The 13438-nt window shown below is 34.3% G+C and overlaps 1 non-coding gene across 1 annotated transcript; it reads right to left on the reverse strand.

Moving 5' to 3' along the window:
• Positions 1–7991: 7991 nt before the first annotated feature.
• Positions 7992–8098, reverse strand: LOC133091672 (U6 spliceosomal RNA). Its single transcript, XR_009700996.1, has one exon. It is a non-coding gene; the product is annotated as a U6 spliceosomal RNA (small nuclear RNA).
• Between the last annotated feature and the right edge of the window lie 5340 nt (positions 8099–13438).

Raw genomic sequence — 13438 nt, forward strand, 5'->3', positions numbered from 1 at the left:
TCCATGCGAAAGTTAAATGCTATGAATTCTAAAAAAACTAACCAGAAACACCTAAGATAGGGGCATGTCAAAAGAACAGAAGAGCTAATTTAAAGGGATTCTCACTGGCCAAAGATAGGATAAACTGAGAATAACTAAGGATAATGACTGCAGCAGAAGAAAATACATCAAATATGCTTAGATCCTTGATTTCATAATAATTTAAAAAAGAAAACAACTAATTGGTCAGCTTTGGAGGATGTTAGAAAACTATTTATTTTGAGAAATGGTAAATAAAGGTAAAAATCAAACACTATCCCCTTCATATATGAACTGAACCACTGGGTGAACAACTGATGATGAAGTAAAATTTCACTTTATATTCTTGCAAATAAATGAAGAAAGAATGATACAATGTTATCATTTTGCAACTCCCATTGAATTACTAGAACCAGGCATTCAAAATCAATGACTACTAATATCACTTAAAGAAAATTTCACATTTTTGCCTCTAAATAAAGAACATACTACTACCTATGATATATTCTTGAAAACCAACAACAAAATCAATTGTGAAGGATCACTGGGAAAACAAGATTAGGACAATGACCAAACAGATGAAAAGTTAATCATGCAAACTACAGTCATAGGAATGTATTAATAATAACCATCTAATATATCCATCTTTGCTAGGTGTTTGCATCATCTTTATTTCTCAGGGGTTCTGTTTTAATCCAGGTCCTATAGAGCTCAAAGTGCAAGGTGAGTTTAAAAGCAACATTTTGTTTTGTACATTTAAGCCCAAACTAATGAGAATGAGAAAAAAAAATGGAAGCAAGTTAAAATAACTTAACTTGAAGTAATTTGTCATACAAGTTTACAGTTCTGGTCATTGCTTCATCACAAGCCACAAGTACAAACAGCCAGTCATTCAGAATGTGTGTTTGCTAGACACACGGGACTTGTTAAAGAGGTTTTTAGGAGAAATTTCTCCTTGCACTGGTCCATTGGAGAGATAAAAAGAGGAAATTTACCTACATATCTCCTTTTTATCTCTTGGTTCCCATTGGTCAATGTTTACTTCATTGGAAACCAATACCTCCCCACATCTGGTTTGTGTTATCTAGCCCTTCACAGGTCTCTTAGGAAGCAGACATGACCTCAGGTCTAACAATGGAGGCATGACCCAATGTGGATGGGGTGATGGCCATGAGAAAAAAAGAAAGAGACAGTAAATGAAATCTGGGAAGATGCACAGTGTTTGGTCCTATATAGATCCCAACTTTTGCCTCCTAAATAAAGTAACATTTGTGTTTTGACTAATTTATTTAGCAAAAAAATATTATAGATCCTGTACCATAGGTCCAAGCCCCTTTCCCTGTCTAGACTCTCCCTCTAGATGAATACACTCAACTCCATAATTTTAATTGGCTTCTAAATGTATATCCTCAGCCCACATCTCTTCCAGTATTTCAGACATGTCTAACTGCTCATTTGATGTCTTTACATTAAATGATTCCCCCAATGCCTCTCAAACTTATTAAGTTTAAAACGGACCTTTTGATTCATTTTGCTCTATCTTTTCTGCCCCCATCCTGAAATACTGCAGTACATACTTAACAGGTTGCTCTGCCCCTACACTAGCTCTCTATTCATTCATCTATTCTCAATACAGCAACCAGAGAATCTTTATTTTGAATATCAATTTCTTACTTGCAGCCCTCTGACAATGGTAAAAGCTACCACTGATTGATGTCTTATTTCATGCCAGGCAGACATAAATGTATTTTATAACTTTTTTTTTTTTTTTAAAGAATTTTATTTATTTATTTATGGCTGTGTTGGGTCTTCGTTTCTGTGCGAGGGCTTTCTCTAGTTGCGGCAAGTGGGGGCCACTCTTCATCGCGGTGCGCGGGCCTCTCACTATCGCAGCCTCTCTTGTTGCGGAGCACAGGCTCCAGACGCGCAGGCTCAGTAACTGTGGCTCACGGGCCTAGTTGCTCCGCGGCATGTGGGATCTTCCCAGACCAGGGATCGAACCCGTGTCCCCTGCATTGGCAGGCAGATTCTCAACCACTGCGCCACCAGGGAAGCCCATCAATGTATTTTATATGATTATTTTGTTCAGTCTTCTTAACAAACATAAGGACAGAAAATAGTATTACTAAGCATGTTTTAAAGATGAAGAAACCAAAACAAGGGTATTAAGTAACTAGCCCAAAGTTACAGAATTCATACTTGGAAAAGTTGGGATTTAAGCCATGTTCTTAACCACTATTCAATCTACCTCTCTAATGGTTTCCTATTGCTCTCAGAATTATAACTTCTTACCATGCCTGCAACACTGTGCATGATCCAGCTCCTGCCTCTCAAACTACAACTGACTGGGCTTCTTTCCTTAAGTTCTAGTCATACTTATCATTCTTCTGTTCTTTGAATGTATAAAGCTTTTTCTGGCCAGATGCACTTGCCGTCATGTCCAGTTGGTATCCTTTTCCCAGCTCATTGAAAGAATGGCTAATTTTCATCTTCAAAACTCTCAGTTAATTTGTCTCTCCTTCATGGATGCTTTCTCCAACTAACTCAGGTACTCTTTCTCACATCATCCTGTTCACTTCCTTTATAGCACTTATGACAGCCTGAATACTATATTTACTTCATTATTTGTTTATTGAATGTATACTCCTTCAGCATGGAGATATTTTACATTTTTATCATCGTTGATCCCCTCAACATTATACAGTGCTTGATATTGTGGGACCTACCTAAATAAATATTGTTGAATTAATAATGATATAATTATAGCTTATAAGAAATAGAGAGAATAATAGTGATAGAATTATATCAAAAACCATCCCCCAAACTATATATATATGTCTCTTTTCCACAAACGTGTTCCTATATAACATGCTCTGGAAATCATCTGAATTTAATTTAATTTCTGTAGTTAAGCACTTTACTACTGCTAAAGATTTCCTAAAGGGAAAATTTTGAGACAAATTATCATCTTACAGTGAATAGACATATTAAAGTATGGATATTAGTATATAATTTCCTCTATGAAGGGTTTGGTGAATCCATGAAATTGGATACTTAGAATAAAAAAAAGGTATATATCTTCGGGATTTCCCTGGCAGTCCAGTGGTTAAGACTCCACACTTCCACTGCAGGGGGCACGGGTTCGATCCCTGGTTGAGGAATTAAGATCCCACATGCTGTGTGGCATGGCCAATAAAATAAAATAAAATAATAAATGTATATATCTTAAATTACAATATATGTTTATCTTATGCTGATTCTCCCAGATTTCTTTTATAATTGATACATTTCTAATTTTTCTCATATTCTAAGATTCTCATTTTCTAAAAGCATATTTGTACTCTTTTGAAATCCTATACTTGTATCTTATAAAATTAAAAACAAAACAGGGTTTATCAATATTTGGCTAGGGTTTACCTTCAAAAGGGCATATTTAGAGTCTATTAGCATATTTTATGAACTATGGATTAGAAAGACATTCATTTCCCTGACTATGGAAAAAGAGCAAATTTCGTTAAGGAAGACATGATTAAAACACAGTGGCAATTCTTCTACCAGAATATTGTCTAGAAGTGTCACCCAAATTGTGCTAAAGAAATCAGTACAGGGGCATTGAAAAAAAAAAGTCAATAAATGTATGATAAATCACTCAAAGTCTATAAAGTAGGGAAATACAAATAAACAGTAATTGAATTGTAGTTCAAAAGTAAATCAAGGAGATTCTGGGGAGATAATGATAATCATGTCATAGTCCCTGAATCTCTCCCAATCCCAACACAAAAATAGGTATAACAATGAGATAGCCAAAAACCCATGGATAACATTTCTAATGAAACTTTGAATATCCATTAATATAAAAATACAAAGAGAAATTTGAGTGACACCAACAGTCATAAGAACTGCATGATTTCAGTGTCTGTGTGGGATCAAGCAGAGGGAAGAAATAGGTCATCTAAAAATCTGAGAACAGAAAAAGCCTGGAAATAGTCAACAGATATTCACTAGAAAGCATGTAAGGTCAGATAACGAGAGAACAACAGCTGACACTGGGAGAGATTTGGCCCATTCCAACAGCAGAAATGCTCAAAAAATAAGATCACAGAACTCAGGAAAGTAAAAGGGATAAAAGAAAAAATAATTATTTCAGAAAAAGACTAAACTAGACGGAACACAAGAATATAAAATAACAGATTATGCCTTAATAAAAATAAAAGATTAAAAAATGAACAATTTTAAAAGCAAAGAAAATGACTCAAGAAAAAAATGAAACATCAAGTAGACAAAGAATATCTAACATACAGATAATAGGAACCCCTGAAAAAGAAACCCATCTTTGGTTATAATCGAGCTTCTTCTCACATAAATGTTGTGCTCTTCAGTATGTAGCTCCAGATCATAAAATTTAAAAAAAATTAACTACATATGAAAAGAGCATATTATGTTTCTGAGATCATGATCCCCAGAAAAACCAACACCAAGGCATAGTGTAGTGACTTATAAAGACTTATGGTTAGCAGACACTTGGGCCTGTCCAAAACATCTGTAAGATGTTTGGTCCATAAGGTATTTTTGGTGCATGCCAAAAGGTCCTTGACATTTGCAGGACCATTTGTTCCTGTCCAAAATGTCCATTAGACATTTGGTCCACACCAAAAGGTCCTTGATATTTGGTCATATTTGGTCCTGTCCAAAACATCCCTGGAGACATTTGGTCCATGTTAAAAGGTCCTTGATATTAGGTCCTATCCAAAACCATTTGGCATGGACCAAATATGCTCATGAACATTTTGGATAGGACCAAATGTCCTGCAAGGTGACTTACAATGGAAAGAAGATTAAATTATCATCAGGCTTTTTGACATTAATGCTATGCCAGAAGAAACAATGACCAAACCAATAGCAATGAGCAATCCTCCTGCCCATATCTCATGACTTAAATATTCCAAGGCAATTTTGTCCATCTTTATTTGTTAGATTTAAACCCCTATCTTTGATGATATTTGATTCATTGGTTACCACTTTCTATGTTTCAACATATGTGTATCTCATTTAATTTTAAAATATATCTTCTACAATTACTACAACACATTTTAGTTTATTACCAAGTAGTTATGATATAACAATGATCAATCTCACTTTTTAAAATTTAAAATGGCTTCAAATTGTTAATAATTCTTGTTAATTTTGTGTGTTGCAAATATCTTCTCCCAGGTTTTTGCTTATTTTCATTCATCCCCCATGGTGCCTTTTGATAAATATAATTCTAGATTTAGTGTAGTATAATTTATAAGTATTTTCATTAATGTTTAAATGTTTTCTTTAAAAAAATATAGTGAAGTCAAGGAAAAAAGAAAATAAATACAAACACAACATAAGAAAGAAGACTGACTAATAAAACAAGATTAAGATAAGAAAAAATAACAGCAATATTTTTGAGAAATAAATCAAGAAAAATAAGAGGAATTATCTTTATAGAAACCATGTCAAAAAATACAGATGAAGGGAAAATCTGGATTTGATAGAGGACTTCAGACTTGTATAGTTTACAAAAAAGCTCATGACAGTACATTTAAAAACAAAATCTGCAAGATTTTTTTCCTAAAATGGGTAGAAATTTGGAAATAAAATTTGTCATAACACAACTGATCACAATATTTTTAACTTAGAAATTCATTATATTTAATCATATTAATCACCTACATCTCAACATCTACACCCTAATTAGGAACATTTAAAATCCTATTCCCCTAGGATTAATAAAAATAAGTTATCCTTTAGTAAGCATCTATTACATGCTAAAAGCTACACTTGAGCTTTACATGTTTAAGAAGAATTGGTTTGGACTGGTATTTACTCAGGGTAAATACAATGCTGACCTATACAGAAACCTTACGAAAGATTTCTAAGCAGAGAAATAGAATAGAGAAGGTGAACAATTTCCCAAATTATGCTGAAGCAAATTTTCACAAACTTTTTTACTTACTTAAGAGATAAAATTAGGCTTTGACATCAAATATGCCAAGATTCAGTTCATAACTTCACCCCTTCCTAGTTGGATGGCTTTGAACAACTTACTCAGCTCTTCTGTGCTTCAGTTTTCTCTTATACGAATGACTATTTCCTCATAAAAATTATTGTGAGAAAAACATGATGTAATGTATTTAAATACCTAGAAAATTAGAGTAACTAATTATATCTATTATTATCATTATTGTTACTATTAAATATATCATGAAATTCTAGTCTAAGAGCTCAAAGAAAAATCTATACATATGTACTCTGCATTGTTTGGGATTTATTGCTTCTCCGCTGAAATGAAATTTCTTCTCCAACGAAAGGAATAATTTGAAATTAATGGTATTTACTTTCTCAAAGCAGTTAACTTTAGTTAGTGCTTGAAATAGTCTGCATACTCTATTTTGGCTTTCAGTAAATAAGCAAAATTAAGAAAAGAAATTGCCCTTTCTCTTAAGAAGTTTACAATATAATGGGAGGATAGCACCAGAATTAACACTAGGAATGAATTACAGAAAGTAGAAAAAATAATAAAATAAATCTACAAAAGCATACAAACATGTTACTTAAGCAAACTTAAGTAGTAACAATTCCTAAATAAAATTTTGAGAGAAATGAGGTGACTCAGGATTGAATGAGTCTTTTGTTGGAATGTTTATAAATTTCAGATTTGCTTAAGAGAAAACCTCTTCCTCCAGTAAGGCAGACTCAGAAAGCAGGGAGGGAAGCCAAGTTCCCCAGCCTGGTATAACTCACATAAGATTTTGATATCCAGTCTTAGATCCAAAGGGCAGAGAATAAGATTCACTATGTAACCCAAAGGTAAAAACAAAATAACAGAGGAGAAAGACCTTTAAGGAGAGAAGGGAAGAGGAGTGGTGAAATATTAGGAAAGAAGCTGAAACTGGATGATATGCAAAAGGAGTTGGCAAAAGGAGAAGGTCTGTGACAGCCTCATAGGAGAGACTCTCCCCACTACCGAACAGCCAGGCACTAACTAATCTTCACATGGAGTGGATCTGGGGAGGAGGGCTTGGCAGAGAGAAAACACAGAGGTCTGGGAAGGACAGAGAAAATGAACTCAGAAGGAGGAAACACAACACAAATTCTAGCTAAATTATTAATCAGAGAATTTCAACCCCAAAAATACCTAGCCAGAAAAAGTAAATTTGAACTACACTGCTCCTTAAAAAACAAAAACTTATTTCCCCACTATTTGCCCAAATATAAAGCAGTTACAAATATAAAGTGATTCCCTATTTTCCAAAAACAAATTTTTGTTCAACTTTAACATGTAAATATTTAGGGTATAGATGAAACTGGTAAATATCTATTTTAATATATTTACATATACATATTTAACTTCCTATATGATAAAAATGAATTTTGAAATATTTGCCCACTTTCAATTTAATGAAATAATTGTATGCAACTCTTCCTTATGCTCTTTCTGTATCACCGTCTTGCCAAAAACAAAACAAACTGTATTTTCATTGGAATGGCATTCAATCTTAGAACTGTATAGAAGAAATTTTCATATTTTTGGTATTTATACTTTTAATACATGAATACGGTAGTTCTATTTAGGTGTTTTTAATGTTTGGTATTGGTAAAATTTTATAATTTTCTTGTGTTCACCTAATTATTTGATACATTTTAAATGATATCTGATTTTCATTACATTTCATTTTTTAACTGTTTGTTACAATTGATTTTTGAATACTGATTTTATATATAGAAAACTCACTAGATCACCTGATTCATACTGATAATTCATGCTTATCTTCTTTTGCATTTGTAAGTAGATAGCAATTGCATTGCTTTGTATGTAGTCTTTTTAAAAAATTCATAAAAATGGCATTTGACTGCAGTTATGAGATCATCTCCCCTGGATAATTATTAAATCTATGTTAAATTTCTTCACTGCCTTTTTAAAACCATTTTTCTTTTCTTTTTTTTAAAATATGAAACACTTCATGAATTTGCATGTCATCCTTGGGCAGGGGCCATGCTAATCTTCTCTTTATCGTTCCAATTTTAGTGTATATGCTGCAGAAGTGAGCACATAAAACCATTTTTCTTATATTGATTTAAATCTAGCACTTATTAAGGTCATTTCAGATATATATTGTTCCCAAATTCACAAGGGCTGTAAATAAAGCCACTTCCCCTCTCTAAAGAATAAGCTGGGGAAATCCAAAAATGAGTTAAACACCCAAGCCATTTCAAAAGCAGGTTGGCATCTTGGCCTTGGGAATAAATGGAATCAAGGAGCACAGTCCTGTAAAGGTTCTATCTGTGTCTCCTCTGATCCCTTCTTCATGTGTGTCTCACACTGTTCACTCTCTCATGAGGATTCCTCTCCACTGTCCTCAAGGTAGAAAACAAAGCCACAACAGCTCAAAGGTGTTCATTTTTTTCATCGGCCACACATTAAGACATCTTACACTACAAATCCCAAGTCCAAATATTTTTCAGAAAAGTCACAGTAATCAAATTCGGACTGGAGGCTTAACCATGGACCAATCAAACGTGGCTAAAAGACAGGTTACTGTGTTTGACTCAGTTTAAGACAAGTGTTTAACTTGGACCAATCAACTGTGGCTGGGCATCACACTGCAGTGTAACAGTTTTCTCTGCACTTTTCTAAATGCACAGATATTCCACAGGCCTCCACTACCAGAATGAGCCTGAATAAGTTGCATATACATTTTTTTTAAGTTTATACCTTGATTAAGGCACATCTCTTCCTCAGTATTAATCTATTATTTTCTATTACTCAAGATTTATAGGCAATATTTAGATATAGTTCAACATTGTTGTTAATATGTATGTGTGCACAAAAGATTTTTTTTTCCAGTGTCTCTTTTTTGGCATATTTTTTTCAGCTTCTGCTGATTGGGAAAAAAATATTTATTTGAAACTCGCTTCTGTTTATCAGTCCTAATGTATACAAAGAGAGGATCTTTTATTAAACCACAAAAAGCTAGATTACACAGTGGTTCCTTTCATTATAATACTGCACACTCAGAAGAAATATCAGTTCAGGAAAAGCAAAAGCAACATGGTGTATCTCCCAAGAGCACTCCCCAGTAACTACATGCAATAGTCTGTCTCAAAGTCTGCTTCCAGGACACTCAAGCTAACACAGCAGATTCCATTCATAAACTACAAAAAAAAGTCCTCAAATTTTTCCCTCTACAAATGGAGATCTTTCACTCCCAGAACCACCCTCACCTTCTCTAGTCTCTCTTCCCTCATTCCAAACTCCTCTATTCCCTAGTCCAATCCACTGTGCAATTTGTCTCTGTGATTTCTCCTTCCTCACTAGGTCAGATTCCTCAGAAAGAGACTCTGAGATAAAGATTCACATGAAAGTGATTTTTTAGAAAAGATCCTCAACATGGGAGTGTGGAAAACATTCTGGGAAGGGAAGGAGTCCAAGGAAGGGAGAAATCTCAGTAAAAGTTTCATGGAGAGTCACTTTGGCTCAATCCCACAGACAACTCTGCAGGCAGTGTCAGTCTGGGGCAAGAATGCTGGAGTATTTACAGGCTGCAACATCACTGCTTAAGGGTTAAGTGGGGAGGATGTCACTTCCCAGGCACTTCTGTCCTCCAGGTGCACAAGCAAAATAGTTTCCATCAGCCTGAGGTCAATCCCCCATAGAGCCCTAGGGGCTGGCCTGAAAGCACATTGGGAGTCCAGGAGCACAAAAATGATAAAGGGATCCAAGAGGATATGAGAGGAATGTAATTGGACTACAAATCTAGCCTCTTCTCTTCCACCTGCAGATCAATGTCCTTTCCAAAGCAAGTAAATTCAGCTCTCTAGGTGCTTCTCTATTCACCTCTCATCTATAATGCTACTTCTGCCCCAAAATAGCATAGGAATTGAACAGATTCAGAGCTCTCCTTAGTAAGAGAGATTTCTCCTTTCCTTAGTGTTAGGAAAGGGATAAGACTTTTAAAATCACATTTACATAAACTTCAGTCTGTTCCATAAAGTTTCTGATTAATTGGAAATTCAATAGATGTCTAAGTGAAATGGAAAAGAGGTGTTGTTTTCTGGTCAATTCAGGGTAGAACCAAATAGAAATGTATGTTGGCCTTGATTAGCTGATTGTAATAGGGTAGCACGTTTTGATGGGGATTACCCAAATAATTATCTAGAATTTCTATTTAAATTTCTTTCTACAATTTAACCTTAATGTATGAACTTATCTACCCCAACCCTAAAAAATGATGATAATAATAATAAAGAGCAGTAATGAAAAGTAAAGATTAGCAATGACAAGTTATAGAAAAAAACTAATTACTTCAATTTGAAGTAAAAGTCCACTTCCACAATACTAGAGGATATCATTCAATTTTGTCTTCTAGCTTTTCTTTTGAAAAGAGGAGAAACGTAATAAAATAATACCTAATTTTAAAATTCTGAAGTGAAAGGAGCTAAGATAAAAATTGTTTTCCTTTAATGAGAACAGCATGGTTAAAAACAGCTCTTTTCTATTCACTTCTCTAAAACATTCTACTACATAAAACCTGGAATCTTCTTTTATTTAAAAGATAAAGTGAAAACATTTTTTAACAGTACCAGGAAAAAGAAAGTGAGAGTGTAATTCTTAATGTGATATTTCCCAGTTTATTACTGAAAAAATTTCCAGCCACCTGGATTCTAGTCTTGCTTCTGCCACTAAATAGCTACATGAGCTCAGACAAGTCACTTTAACTTCTCTAAGCCTCAGTGTTCTCAATAATATGATGAGTTGGACTAAACAGTATTGAAGATCATTTTCAAGACTTTAAAGAGTATGAAATATAATATATGGCTGTAACATAATGAGTCTGATTTTTAACAAATACCTAGGAATTTTAAAAACTCAAAAGTTCCTGTTTTTTAATATTGGTATATGGAAAAACATACACTCATTCGGTTGATTTTGCTATTACACAAAATATTTTTTAATGGGGTGGGTCTTGTTTTATGAGAATTTTATTTGCTATACAAAGAAACAAGTTTGACTAATTTAAATATATATTTTTCTTTTAAAACAAATGACATGATGTAGCTTACTAAACTACTGTATTCACCAAAATTAACTTGGAATGAATTTTACTTATTTCAAAAAGTAACATCCATCCTCAGTAAATTAAGCTCTGCTACACTCAAAATAGCCAAAAATATTTACTACCAGTGAACGATAATTCCAAAAGCAGAATTAAAAAGAAATATTGGCACTATCCTTGGCCTAAATTATTATATCAAAAGGAGAGGGGCATCCTTCGGGGCATCCCCTCCCAGGAAGGGAAGTTCCTCCTTGAATGGGGGTTGAGTCTCCCACTTCCTCTCAGCAGGGCTGGCCCAGAGGTATTGTGAAATGAACGAATCCTAGAAGCCTCTGCTCAACATACACTCCAGCCCAAAGACCCAGAGGCCACACACCCAGTCTCCTGTTAAACCCCAAGGGCAGCCAATGAGGGCAGGTCCTTCTATATACCAACCATTTAGTTACCCAGAAAGTAGAAAAACTCACTCTATCCACACACTGAATGCAAAAGTGAAAAAGCCTGAACTCAAGTGTTTGGAAATCCTGAAAAATAATGACTATGAGTGCTGGAGATACCTGGGTAGCTAGAATAGCAGTACCCTAGAACCAAACCCCACTAGGCTTGCCTTACCTATATCTGACCTACACTACTACTTCTTAATATGTTTCTTTTGGTTAATTTATTTTTTTAATTTATAGTTATACTACCATAAAAGGGTTTGACATGCTACTTATATTTCCTAACCTACATTAAGATAAATAGATATTATAATAAAAAGCATTCATCCTTGAGGTCATCTGAAGGATCCCCACCCCATCTGGGAGGGTGGGAAGGAGGCTCAAGAGGGAGGGGATATATGTATACATATAACTGATTCACTTTGTTATACAGCAGAAGCTAACATAACATGTAAAGCAATTATACTCCAATAAAGATGTTAAAAAAAAAAAAAAAGGAGATGGAGCTAAATTGGGGATTAAATCAAATGCATTACTTTATGCTTACAACTTATTCTTTTTATTCCTCAATATTTGGCTAGGTTGCTGTGAAGGTTAATTTTATGTGTCAACTGGACTGGGCCATAAGGTGCCCAGATATTTGACAAACATTTACTGGGTATTTCTGTAAAGGTGTGTTTGGATGAGACTAACATTTAAAGCAGTAGACTGAATAACGCCGCAGATTGCTCTCCAGAATATGGGTGGGCCTCATCCAATCAGCTAAAAGCCTGAATAGAACAATAGGCTGACCCTCTCCTGAGTAAGAGAGATTTTTTTCCTCACTGATGGCCTTTGAACTGGCACATCACTTCTTCCTGCTTTCTACAGTAGCTTCCCCCCTTCAGACTGGAACTGGGAAAGCAGCTCTGCAAATTCTGAACTCAGCAGCTCTCATTATTGCATAAGCCAATTTCTTATTTTAAATCTCTCCATATGGAGGCATATAAATATAGATGATTATATATGGATATAAATTTAGATATTGATATCCTATTGGTTTTATTTCTCTGGAGAACCCTAGCTAATACAGTTACTACCGTAAGTGGGATAGTGAATACATTATATATTTGAAATTTTTTATTTTGAAAAATATCATGGGAAGTTGAAAAGGTAGTACAGAGAATGCCTTTGTATGATACTTTTCAACCAGTTTTCCCAGTGATTACATCTTACATAATTATAGTTCAATATCAAAGCAAGAATTTTGATACTGGACAATGTGTGTATATAATTCTAGGTTTTTTTGTCACGTGCAGATCATGTAATCAATACCATTATGAAGATATAGAACTGTTCCATCACCACAAAGATTACTCTTGTGCTACCCTCTTATAATAACATCCATCCAGTTTCATTCCTCCCTCCCTAGCCCCTGGTGACAGCTAATCTGTTTTCCATCTCTATAATATTATCATTTCAAAAAAATATATATAAATGAAATTAAAGAATATATGACCTTTTGAGATTGGCTTTTTTCATATAACATAATACTTTTGAAATTCTTCCAAATTGTAGGTTTCAGTTGTTTATTGCTTTTTATTGCTGAGTAGCATCTATGGTGCAAATGTACCACAGTTTGTTTAACAAGTCACCTATTGAGGAACTTTTTGGTTGCTTCCAGTTTTTTATTATTACAAATAAAGCTGCTTTGAATAATTGTGTTCATGTCTGTGTGTGGACATAAGTTTGCTTTTTTCTGGGGCAAATGACAAATAGTGCAATTGCTGGGTTGTATGGTAAGTACATGTATGGTTTTTAAGAAACTGCCAAAATATTTTCCAAAGTGGCTGTAACATTATACCTCTCCACTAGCAATGTATGAGTGATCCAGTTCCTCCACATACTCACTAGTAG

Source organism: Eubalaena glacialis, chromosome 4, assembly GCF_028564815.1.
Source record: "Eubalaena glacialis isolate mEubGla1 chromosome 4, mEubGla1.1.hap2.+ XY, whole genome shotgun sequence".
NCBI lineage: Eukaryota > Metazoa > Chordata > Mammalia > Artiodactyla > Balaenidae > Eubalaena > Eubalaena glacialis.